This window comes from Trachypithecus francoisi, unplaced genomic scaffold, assembly GCF_009764315.1.
Source record: "Trachypithecus francoisi isolate TF-2019V2 unplaced genomic scaffold, Tfra_2.0 Lachesis_group8, whole genome shotgun sequence".
In the NCBI taxonomy this organism is placed as follows: domain Eukaryota; kingdom Metazoa; phylum Chordata; class Mammalia; order Primates; family Cercopithecidae; genus Trachypithecus; species Trachypithecus francoisi.
In genome coordinates this window covers 82,215,414-82,228,167 of record NW_022681473.1, presented here as the reverse complement: position 1 = coordinate 82,228,167, position 12,754 = coordinate 82,215,414, and the positions used below count along the sequence as shown (strand labels likewise).

The following is a 12,754-nucleotide window of genomic DNA, read 5'->3' as shown; positions in this document are numbered from 1 at the left end:
GTACCAGAAACTGTACCTCCAACCTTTAGAGAAAGATTTTCTTGCCCACAATGGTCACTATGGAGTGACCTATACCCCTGTGAGCCTCTGGGCCTCAGAATATACTGGAATGCCTCAATCCCTTATGAAGTGTGTTGACTGTAACATAGTGTAATAATAGTTACGGCACAGGTGTTTATGAATAATTTAATTTTTAAATAGAATTGAGAAAGTCTCCAAGGATCCTTATAATAATAACATTCCTACTTATGTGTTCTATGCTTTCTTGAGACACAAAAAACTCAGCACTGAGATATGCTCCTACCTCCCAGTCTATTTTACCTTTGACTCTGAACATCAAACGCCATGAAAATGTACCATTAGGTACCTAACACCCTTATCATACATTCCTTGAAAACAAAGTGATGCTACTGAAAGGTAACTGGACACCTGGATGCATCCAACATGCCTTCTTGATGTGTTCCCACCACTTGCTTAGAACACATAGGAAAGATCCAGAGCTTGAGCAGATCAGCCAATAAAGAACATGCGTATTTAATGCCTAGAGGATCTTTCCTTCAACTGTGAAATATGGACCTCAGAAGTAATATATCTTTTCAGTACCAGAATCATAATGCAGTCTTAATATCTCAAAGGGATATTTTTCAATATTTGGTCATAGATGGTCAATTGTGGAAGTCCATAATCACTAACCAAGTTGAACATAAAAAAATACAGTCATTCAATTTTAAATATTAAACATTGGCAAGATCTAGTAGTAACAGTGGGGGACCAAAGCTTAATATGTTATCCCACTGAGTCCAGGGAATGATGGCCTATGGGAGAAAGAGACATCCGCACAGGTAATTTCATTACAAGGCATGTGAACAGTGCTGCAATAATACTACCAAGTGTAGGGGGGACCTGAGTGCAGAGATACGGAAAAACAATACAAGAGGTCAGGTGTAAGCAATACTTTCAGGACAGCATGGAGCTCCAACCAGTGACTACAGGACCTAGGGAGTTGGGAGAGATAAAAGAGCCAAGAAGCACCAAAGAGAGAAAAAGGCAGAGGGGCTGCAGAAGACAAGAGGCCCTGAGAGAAGAGGGGCACTTCTCTTCTCTAGATGTTCTAAAGGCTAGAAACGGGAGTGTCAGCAAAAGTGCTGACATTGTCATTGTCAGAGGTATGATTCTGGGTTGGACTGGCCTGGCCCTTCTGTCCAGAATTTTTTTCTTTTTTTTTTTGAGATGGAGTCTTGCTCTATCACCCAGGCTGGAGTGCAGTGGGGCAATCTTAGCTCACTGCAACCTCTGCCTCCTGGGTTCAAGTGATTCTCCTGCCTCAGCTTCCTAAGTAGCTGGGACTACAGGCATGTGCCACCACACCCAGCTAATTTTTTTTTTTTTTCGTTTTTGAGACAGAGTCTCACTGTTGTTGCCCAGGCTGGAGTGTAATGGCACGATCTCAGCTCACTGCAACCTCTGTCTCCTAGGTTCAAGAGATTCTGCTGCCTTAGCCTCCCAAGTAGCTGGGATTACAAGTGCCCACCACCACACCTGGCTAATTTTTATATTTTTAGTAGAGATAGGGTTTCACCATGTTGGTGAGGCTGGTCTTGAACTCCTGAACTCATGATCTGCCCAACTTGGCCTCCCAAAGTGCTGGGATTACAGGTGTGAGCCGCCGTGCCCAGCAATGTTTGTATTTTTTAGTACAGAGTTTCACTATATGTTGGCCAGGTGGGTCTCGAACTGCTGACCTTGGGTGATTCGCCTGCCTCAGCCTCCCAAAGTGCCGGGATTACAGGTGTGAGCCACCACTCCTGGCCCAGAAAGTCTAAACTTTAACATTTCCTCAACATCTCCATAAACTAGGTGTTCATTTCTGTTTTCTCTCATTCCAGTTCCATCTTCTCCCTTTATTTTCCCCTCTGATGCTGCTTCTCGTCATAGCAGTACTGAAGGAGAAGGTCAAGCTCTTCAGCTTATTATATGTTTGAACAAAAGTATATTTCCAATATGCATACCCTCTTGCCTCTCTTTACGAAATTTAATATACAAAATCTGAACTTAAAAACAGACAAATGTAAGAGAGACAAATTGTTCTTTACTTTATAAAAATAATTTGCCACATCTGTTTAAATGAAAAGTGTATTTTGCCTAGTTGAAAGAATTTAAGATGTGATTTGTTTTAAAAAATGTCATTTACATTCAATGTTTAAAAACATATCTATTATATAAGAACAATCTAGGTTTATTCACTTGGATTATTATAGTAACCACTGATGAGCTGTATGAAAGTGATCGATCTCTTTCTCTTTGGAGATGAGGTACAATATGTTATTAATACTACCTATTTAACAAAAATATGCAGAATGTAAACTGAACACAAGGTGTGCACTGCTGAATACAACTTAGAAATAAAGTGATTAATGCAAGTTATTACACATACAAAATGTGCACTTCCAAATAAAAGATTATCTAATTATCGTATAACTCAACAAGATCCAGGGAATTGATCTGGCAATATAATACGTTTTGTCTTACATTTCCCATCCGATCGTTAATTGCCTAGATTGCCCAATTTCCTCATTGCAGCAGTTGTCTTCCGAATAGAAATACAAGTCCCATTGTTAATCCAGGGACTTCCAAGCAGATGATGTCACTTCAGTTCACCATCTTACTGACTTAGGATCACTCATACATTATGACTTACACTTATTTAGCTAACCATCATTCAGCTGAGGAAGCTAACTTTTGAAGGGTCAGATACCACATTTATTTAATATGCTCCATGCAAAAATTAATCCAAGATAATAGGAGCACTCTTAATGCACTTTGCCAACAATGACATTGACCTGAAGAACCCAGCACATGCCACCAAAAAGACTAACAATGTAATGTGTACTTAGTTCAACCAGACTGTGAATGATCTGCTATGTCTACAGGAAAGATGGAATGCTAGATTACTTTAAATAGCTCCAAGTTAGAGAACATACCTATGAAGATGAGGAATTTAAAAATCTTATAAAAGTAGCTGTTCACGTTAATACTAGTATAGGAGACAGCCAAAATCTAAGTTATAAACAGGTAATGAAAAATCCTCAAGGACTGACTGAACCATGTTTCTCCCTACCTCACTTGCCAACATTCCCAAGTTCTCTTTTTACTAACTCCAGTACTTTCAGGCACTTATAATCATCAAATGCAGTTCAAAAAGAAATATATCACACAACAAGAATATTAAAAAAAGAATTTCAATCTTCTGTATGATTAGAAACTGTTTCACGCCAACAGTCAGGAATAAAAAGGATTTGAACTAATAAACCATTAACCGAAAAACTGAAAAGGATGTAGAGAAATGTGAATTTAAATGTAAATTCTGCCATCAGGTAAATATAATATAAAGCTAGTAGTTACAAAAAGGAAGTTACTCTAATTACTTCTAAGACGCTAGACCAAAAATTCCACAATAGTAATTCTACCTCCCAATTCTTGTTTTTCAGCAGTACTGAGTTTTGCCTAATGTTTCATAATGTTTACAAGATACCATGCGTCCACTCCATGGAACTAATCATCAATGGGAGAAGCAACATCATCCTAATCAGTTGCACAGTTTAAAAAAAAAAAAAAAAAAAAAAGCTCATGTCACTGAAGTCAAGTAGCACAAAATGACAAATGGTCAAGTTCCAACAGCTAAAAAGATCCAAGACATTATGAGCTTTTAATGAGTGAAATATGCCATGAGAAAGAGACCTTCTGTCAATAAATCCAAATCCTTGTTCACTAATTAAACCATCTTATACAGTGTCTGAATATGTAGACACCAGACTTCAACATTTCTTAATTATATTCAATTCCAGGCATATTTTTCCATTTAATTGACATTCTGAAATGCCTTTACAGTCCTATCAAATAGGTACCAAATTCTCAAGAGAGATTACCACACACTTCTGAATTCTTATTCATTTGATTGAAACTGTTATTAGCAAACTTTTTTTTAAGTGGAAAGTGTGGGAAAGATTCACACCCCACTCTATCCATAACATGGGCGATGTTAAAGTCGTCTGCATTTGGCCCACTTTCATGTGTACATTTCTTTGCAGTGAAGTTCTCCATAGCCAGGCCAATCTGATGAAACCCTAGCTGCAAAATCCACCCTAGCATGGGACGGGACCACATGAATCACATAACTGCTCACCCAATCACAACAGCAATTGCCATCATTAAGCCACCACTTAGAACCAACAGAGAATTTCAAACCACAATCAAAAATAGATTTCAGATGTCCAAAATATTGATCACATACTTAGACTTAAAAAATCAACAAAATGTCCTGTGCTATAAATGCTCTAGGTTTCAAAAGAGACCAAGCTGATCCTCCTACCAAGATATAGCCTCATTTTGCTTTGGGAAAAAAACACACAGAGACATGCATAGAATTTATCTGATAAAAAAAAAAAAAAACTGGTATTTATACTATCATTAAGCACATTTGTCACCAAATTTAATCTGTGTCATCTGGAATATTCTTAGATGTTTACAAGTATTAAATAATGTTCAATGATATTTAGTAGTATTAATAATTTGGGGCTTATCTCAAAATATAAAACATCAATAGCTGCTCCAGAGTGTCACTTTTTGACCTTCCACGATACTGAAAAGGCTACAATTTTTATCATATTGTTTGGAATTTAATTTAGTTGAAGTCCTGAAGTTATAATTAAACTTCCAGTTAACCTTTCATATCTGTGCCTCATTCAACAGCTGTGCTTATCTCCAACATCTCAAAAAAGAAAAGAAAGAAAGAATTAACGGAAATATTATTTGCAACTGCTCTGAAAAGTACAAGTAGGATCAAGTCACAGAGAACGTCCAAGGTAAAAAGTCTAGCCTTTTCACTCACATTCTGGAAGCTAATGTTACTTTGTATGCCATTTACTTAAAACTTTTTTTTAAGGTTAAAAACCAAGCAACAGATCTAAACGATGAATACCTAAAGGACAGAACACCTCAGAGTGTTCTGTGACAAAGTTAACCCTGAGATTTACAACTAAGTCTCAAACATAGGAAAACAGAGGACTAAAAGTACACCGTGTGCACCTGCATGCAGGCTCCCAGACACATTGAAAAAATCCTAAAGGCTACCTTTGAAACTAGGGGGTGGGAGACCACAAGGGGACAGTGGAGAAAGGACATGAATAAATTCTGAAGTCTTCTCAAAATATTAACTAACATTCCGACAGCCCATTTGACCTGCCCCATGAATATGTTCTTCCAAAAAGGAGCTCTGCCCTGCCCCCCTGACAAATGAAGGAATTAATTTATTTCGTAGTGCCTTGCATACATTAGGGCTTTAGTAAGAATTATTAAATGGAGTTATATTCACTTTAATAACTTACACTCCTCTTAAAAGTTTACTTCACCTCACATTTATCTCTCCCTCCTCCTTGAGGCTCCTGTTCATAGACATTCTTTTGTCAATTAATAAACATTGTTAGATGTGACTTCTAGTGTACACACACAGGCATCTCTCATTTTCCCAATAAACAGTACAAAGCAGAAGCAATGGATATATTTTACTATTCTTTGAATCTTGACCACTGTCTTGTGAAAGAGGTAGATTCAATAAATACTGCTGAAAATAACTTTAAAAGAAATTTTTAAAAAATTAATAACAGGGCTAGGGACGGTGGCTCATGTCTATAATCCAAGCACTTTGGGAGGCTGAGGTGGGTGGATCACTTGAGACCAGGAGTTCAAGAGCAGCCTGGCCAACATGGCAAAACACCCTGTCTACTAAAAATACAAAAATTAAGAGGGCATGGTGGTGTGTGCCTGTAATCCCAGTTACTGGAGAGGCTGAGGCACGAGAATCACTTGAACCCAGGAGACAGAGGTTGCAGTGAGCCAAGAACACACCACTGCACTCCAGCCTGGGCAACAGAGAAAGACTCTGTCTCTAAATAAATAAATAACAAAAATAAAATAGGGAAAATAGAAGAGAAAGCAAGGCATTTTTTAAAGAAAGAAAAAATAAGTTAAATTCCATGTAACTTTGCAGAATTTTTAAAAGGGATCTATTTCAGATGTACAAAGGCAAAAGTTAATGAAACAACTTTCCTTTGTTAGAGAGTCTATAATTCACAGTTTTGGAACCCCAGAAGGGGAGAAAGTTGAAATACTACCATCTGCTCAAGGAAGGACAATCCTGTGGCCCTCCTCACAACTCCTTCAGGTTCTCTGCATTCATGCATATCTAGCCGGTAAAGGAAGTAATATTTTGTTTATGTGAAGAGTTTTATTCATTAAGTTCTGAAAGCTGTTTTCTATTTTCTATCATCATGCCAGTAAATCCATTCTCAAATTTTCATCCCTTCCACTTAGCAGAAAAAAAAAGAAAGAAAGAAAATCTAAGTCCTAGAATATGCTAAAATTAAGACTAACCTGAAAATGCCGTTCCAATTCAGAATTGCTAGAATGGGTCATTTGCCACCATTACATGTAACTGATAGCCTATTTTGGTAGACCAGAAACTGGCTTGAACCCACTAGACAAGTGTCAAATATGTTCTCAATAAATTCAATCTGTGTCATTAAGCTGAATTTGTTTTTCAAGGAAAGGCAGCCTTTCCTGAAAATTATTCTTAGAAATTTGGAGAAAGGAAGCAATGTAAAACAAATAAAAATAAAAAATAAAAATAAATAAAAAAAAAGAAAAAAAGAAAAGGAATAAAGCTTATTAAAGGAGCAGATACCCTGCAATTGACAGAAAACCCAATAAGTTTGAGAAGCCTATAGAATTAAATTGACCAAAACACAGAAGAGGTATTTACTCTCCGAGTCTTCCCAAAGAAAGTTGTCACACTGTGGTGATCCTCAAGAGGTCAGGATATATTAAAAAAACAAGGCCGGGCGCGGTGGCTCAAGCCTGTAATCCCAGCACTTTGGGAGGCCGAGACGGGCGGATCACGAGGTCAGGAGATGGAGACCATCCTGGCTAACACGGTGAAACCCCGTCTCTACTAAAAATACAAAAACCAGCCAGGCGAGGTGGCGGGCGCCTGTAGTCCCAGCTACTCGGGAGGCTGAGGCAGGAGAATGGCGTAAACCCGGGAGGCGGAGCCTGCAGTGAGCTGAGATCTGGCCACTGCACTCCAGTCTGGGCGACAGAGCGAGACTCCGCCTCAAAAAAAAAAAAAACAAAAAAACAAAAAAAACAAAGATCCACTCCTTACAATTTGGGTAGAAAGATGCTGACAATGACATATTCAACAATTAGAGATCAAAAAAGCATTGCAGAAAATTTCACCAATAAGTAAAACTGCATACGTAGGAGTTGTGCTTCCTTTAATATTTTTAAGACCATGCATATCTGTAGAAATCAGAGGCTCTGCTAACTGTAGGAAGGAACTGGGCAGAACACAAATCCTTCACTCCAAGTCTGTCAGATCCCTTTCTTTTAAATTTCCACTCCAACTCTAATGTTTGCCACAATCAGCAAAGAAGTGGTTCATCAATAGTCCTTCTTCAGCAATCAAAGGAAATCAATTCAAATGGACAGGCCCACCTGCTCCCATCAGATGATTCCCTACTCAAGCCTGCTGCAGAAGAAGAAGAAGAAGAAAAAAAAAAACACCTGGGGACGACCCCACAATAGAAAAAAAAAAAAAAAAATCAAATACTCTCGTTACTATCCTTTTCCTTCTTGCCCTAGAGGAAAAAGCCAACCCACCAGGCAACTGGACAGATGTGGGCTATGAAGGAATGCCATACCCAAACTCCACAACTGGTAAAATAAAGCCACAATGCTCTTTTTTGCTTTGCGAGCTATTATTATAGCATAACAACACAACAGCCACAAGGAGCACTCCTCAGACCTACTGGTAATGACTAAATACACTCTCCTGCCTGGTAATTGCCTACTTCTTTCTGTTTGACATAATTCATCAGCCAGATTAGCGCAGGTCATTCAGGATCGTACGAAGAAAGCAGGGATGATAACATAACCTGACACATCAAAATGTTCTTCTATGAGCAGCCTGAAGAGCCATAGCTTTACAAAAGCTGTGGGCTAGCAAAATAACCATATAGCATACAGGTCAGTGGGTATCCACCGTTTATTGCTACTCATTTCATTTTTGAGTAGCTCAGCACAACTGTAATTGCTAGTTAACAGACAGACTGGGTCCTATTAAAAAAATCCCCAAAATGACTCCGCCAGGGACCAGAATAAATAAAATTTGAAAGAAAGATTTCTAAAAGGCTTGAGAGCCAGTCGCTGGTCAACAAACACTGGCTGTGAAAATCCTGCAGCGACAAGAGATGGAGCCAGCCCAGCAGCTGACTGATTTCTGATCTCTGAGCCAGCTGCCTTTCATGTGGAGTTCTCTGTGTGGTGTGATTCAGATGATATGAAGACATTATAACTGGACAGTTCTGGGAACTTTCTCATCCCAGTGCACTGTGCACAGAAACTGGCCCCACCATCACTCATTGTTCAAGTTCCAAAAAGGCAACAACTGAGATTCATGATTGAATATCAACATTCGGTTTAATTCTAAGAGACAACTTTTCTCCTTGTAAAATGTTAAAAAACAAACAAACAAAAACAACAACAACATCAACAACAACAAAAAACCTCCCCCTACTCCAACCCTATTAAATAAAAAGCACATCAAAGTGCTAAAGTTATTATGCATTTTGTCTTTGTCTTTTGGAGCCTTGGTTTCCTTGGCTCTTCCTTATTCTCTCACTGTTCAACTGCTCCAGTTTAGGAATAAAGAAAGAAAAAAAAAAAAGAGGAAGAAGAAGAAGAAAGAAAAAAGCAGAAGCAGTTGGCTTTGTGCAATTTCTAGGATTCTGAAGAATCACAATCTCTCAAATCTCTTCTCTCTTCCATCCCCTCCTCCCTTCCTTTTTCTCAGATTCAAATCTCCACGTCACACCAGAACATCATTCAAGCGTTCTGTAAATGTGAAGAGAAGTTCAGTGCCTGCTGGTGGAGAAGAAATTTGGGCTCTGTTTGATCGATACTGAGATGTGGGCACCTCGGTCCTCAATTCCTAGATGGCGGGCTTCCCCTTTCCACCACCTGAATTTGCCGCCTGGATCCGGGCAAAGTCGTCTGCAGTCTTTCTGGACGCTTCTCTGTCTCTCTGCTTTTATTTTAACTCAGCCTGGGCGCAATCAGATAATCTAATCCTAGCAACAAAGCCAGGAGCACAAATCCACCGTGATGAACTGGTCGGCCTGCTCCCCCGCCCCTTCCTCCCATTACCCCGGACTCGCCTTTGAAAAGACTAGCGTCAGGGCCAGAAAATTAGTATGTCCGAGGCAAAGAGGAGAAAAGCGGCGGAATACAAGTGGCCACGAGTGGTTTGGGTTTTGTTGCTGTTTATGTGTATCTTTAAAACATCAAGGCCCCACGCACAGGAACCCCAGCCGCTCAAGCCCCGGGTGGGCCCGTCGCACCTCCACAGGCGCTGCCCAGACAGCTCGCCCCCTCCCCCCGCGCGCCCTCCCTAGTCTGGCTGGGGCCGGGGCGGGTGGAGGGAGGTTCTCGCGGGTTTGTCTGACACTTGTAAATGGAAGTGGGATCCAACTTGGAAAACAAACGCGCCAGAGTCTGGGGGCGGAGAGGAGCGGGAGGAGGGGAGAGGGGGAAAAAAGACTTCAATCATTAGCGCGGTCCCAGCGTCCCTCCCGCCCGCCGCGGCTGCTGCAGGTTCGCCCAAACCCGAAGCTGAGTCCCATTGGGCGCGCGGCGGCGGCGGCGGGATGGACCTGGAGCTCCCGGCCAAGGCGCTAGGAGTCCACCAGATTCCGCGTGCCAGAGCCACCGGCTGCCCACGCTCCGGGCCGCGGGCGCCACTCCCTCCTGGGATCCTCTCCTAGTCCTTCACAGAGACATCGCAGAGTCTCCGCAGCCTCCCTGCCCCCGACGTCCATTCCGGGGACCCCTCTCCACCGCCTGGTTTGAGCCCATTATTCCAGCGAGCTGCAGCCTCAGGATGTCACTGTCAGCACACCCGCACCCTGGGAGCGTCCCCGTTCCTCTCATCCCGGGTAACTCAAGCGGCTCTCTTAGCTCGCAGCCAAACTCCTGCATCCTTGCCCCAAGCACCCCCCGACCCCGCCCCCGCCACCCCCAGCCCACAAGAGGAGAACGGCGGAAAGTGAATAAAAGTTGCTTTCCGCAAAGCCTAATCGTAGTCAATGTTTAACCATCTCGGAAAACACACGCGACAAAAGTCAACGAGAGAGGGGAGGAGGGAATTCAGATCACAGCACAGCTAAAAATATCCGGGCTCGCCATCGCGCAAGCCGGGGGGCCAGATGCACTTTAGCTCAGCGACTCCCACTGGCGGAATCCTCGCGCTCACTGCGCGCCGCGCCAAGATGGTCCAGGCCACCTCTACCGCCTCCCCGCCAGCGCCCCTCAGCCCCCTACCCTTGCCCTGCACACACACTCGCCTGTAGAGGGGATTTACCCCGCACCGCCCGGGAGTGGGGCCTGAGCTCGGAGCTGGTGCCCCTGGCGTTCTCGCCCACAACCCGGAGACAGCTCCTCCACACTCCTGGGACGGTCAGCCCCGCGCTGCTTTCTTTTCAAAGACGAGCAGCCTTCCCACACGCCCGCCAAAAATCATGCACTCTCGCAAAGCATTCCGGTTCCCTCTCCTTGTCAAGACAGCAGGGATAGTCTCTGCCCCCAACCACTCCGTAAAGGATGTCGCCCTCAGTCGAAGAGCTGCCGCCGCCGTTCACTACATCTCACCCTGCCCACAAGCCCCGCAAGCCCGAGTCAGGCGTGGGGAACAGACCCCCAGACTAGTAACCCCTTCCCTTTCCTAGCGAAAGTGGAGGCTGGGCTCCCTGCTCTGCGCCGCGCCTTGCCTAGCGATGACCCAACTTGCACCTCCGGGTCCCCTAAGTGCATCATCCATCGGCATCTAAACATTCCCCACTGCGCCCGAGAGGCACCGGTTGCCAAGCAGGCTCGCCACCTGAACCTTCTCATCCACCTGCAGGGGCGGCTGGGAGCCGTGGATGGGTGCACTGATCCGCAACCCCCCCTCGCAACCCCTCCCCTAATCTTCAGCCCCAAACTTGGCCAACTCTCCGTGTAAACCTCCCGGCTCCCGCCGTAGGGCCAAGTCACCCTCCCCTCCAGTTTGCAGCGGCAGCAACGGTGGCTCGGGACTGCGCGGAGGCTGGAACTTTACAAGGTGAAAAGTTTCCCCCACGCGCTCCGTCGGTTCTCGCCTCCAGAGCCCACCTCGCAGCCCATTTGCACCCAGCAGCTGAGGCTGATGCTCGGGCAGGCGCGCTCCAGCCGGTGCACCAGGCAGCGAAATCGTCACGTTACAAATCCCCACGCACCCTTGCCTCCGCCCGCGATCCACGGCTCAAGGAGGCGCTTCCCCCGTGGTCTTCCTCACCCAGTGCTCGGCGCTCTCGTTCCGGGCGAGCCGGTGCCCCGGTTGCCGCCGCCGCAGTGCTCACCGCGCGCTAGCCGGGATTGAGGCCGCCAGCAGAGAAGCGCTCTGCGCTCGGGACGCCGCCGCCGCCGCTGCCGCCGCCGCCGCCGCCGGGGGTTCGCAAGCGGAGGAGGGGAGCCGAGGGGAGGAGAACAGCAGCGGGAGGAGAGGGACCGGGGCGCGAGATCCCAATCCGCAGCCGAGTTCACAGCGCAGCCTGCCGGGAGGAGCGCCGGCTCTCCTATCTGTTTCGAGCTGCAGCCGCCGCCGCTACTGCTCGCCGCCTGGTTGCTCCGGGCTCCCCATCACAGCCGACGCCGACGCACGGCCAAGCCCCTCTCTCATCTCCCCCTCGCGCTTCTCTCTTGCAGTCTCCTCCTCCCAAACCGCGAGCGAAAAGGGCGAGGGGGAGAGGAGTCTCGGCGTCTGGGATGACTAGCGATCTCGGAGCGTGGCGCAGGGGGAGAGGGGGCGCGCCGGAGGGGGCGCGCGGGAGGGGGCGGTGGGGGAGGCGCGGCGAGCTGGAGGGCATTCCCGGCGCCGGGCCTGGAAGCTGGACTAATTTTAGAGCTCGAGTCTTCCCTCAGCCCTCTGGGGCTCTAGGATAACACCAACGTCCTTTCCTGCCGCGGAGAGAGCGTGGTGCTTGCTGGTTTGGGAGAGCTTTCGCACACTGCGTTCAGTCTCACCCGCACCACAGCCCCGTGCAGGTAGAGAACGCGTTACTCTCCTGGGACAGAGAGGAAACTGAGGCACATCGAGATTAACATGGTTTATCTAACGTCCCAAGGTTAGTTTGCAGTGTGAAGATTAAACCAGCGAATGCCGTGCCTCTGGACTAAAAATGTGCCTCCCAGTGAGGGCTCCTACGACTTTCCTAAACATTGAGGTCCTGGGGTCATCCGATTACCTTGTGGAGGAGGGAACTAGACTAAGCAGCTAACATGGTGCAATCTCTTCATTCTTGACCTGCCCCCAATATGTTTTAAACATTTTTTGCCTTAATGGGGGAGAGGGACTGTGAAGGGAGGGATGATTGATTTGGGGCTTGATGATTGCGACTCCACCCTGTCAGCCCTCCTGGTCACTTCTGCAGCACCCACCCAAGTCCCAGGACCCCCTGACTGCACTCCCTCCATTCCCACACTGCCCGGGTGGAGAGGGGACTCCACTCGTTCCTTGCTCTGTGTATCCTCACACTTTTGTCTTTCTTTTCCTCCTAGCAGAGAAGCAACCTTAATCCTCCCTACTCGCCACCTACACACGCGCACACACACACACACACACACA

At 45.4% G+C, this 12,754-nt stretch overlaps 1 protein-coding gene across 2 annotated transcripts in view; it reads right to left on the bottom strand.

Annotated features, from left to right (window-relative positions):
* FAT3 (FAT atypical cadherin 3) overlaps positions 1 to 11,739 on the bottom strand; it is a 717,192-nt gene extending 705,453 nt beyond the window's left edge. For both annotated transcript variants that reach the window (XM_033205378.1, XM_033205380.1), the window contains exon 1: positions 11,367 to 11,739. The gene's annotated coding sequence lies outside the window, so the exon portion shown is untranslated. The remainder of the gene's footprint in view (positions 1 to 11,366) is intronic.
* Positions 11,740 to 12,754: the final 1,015 nt, after the last annotated feature.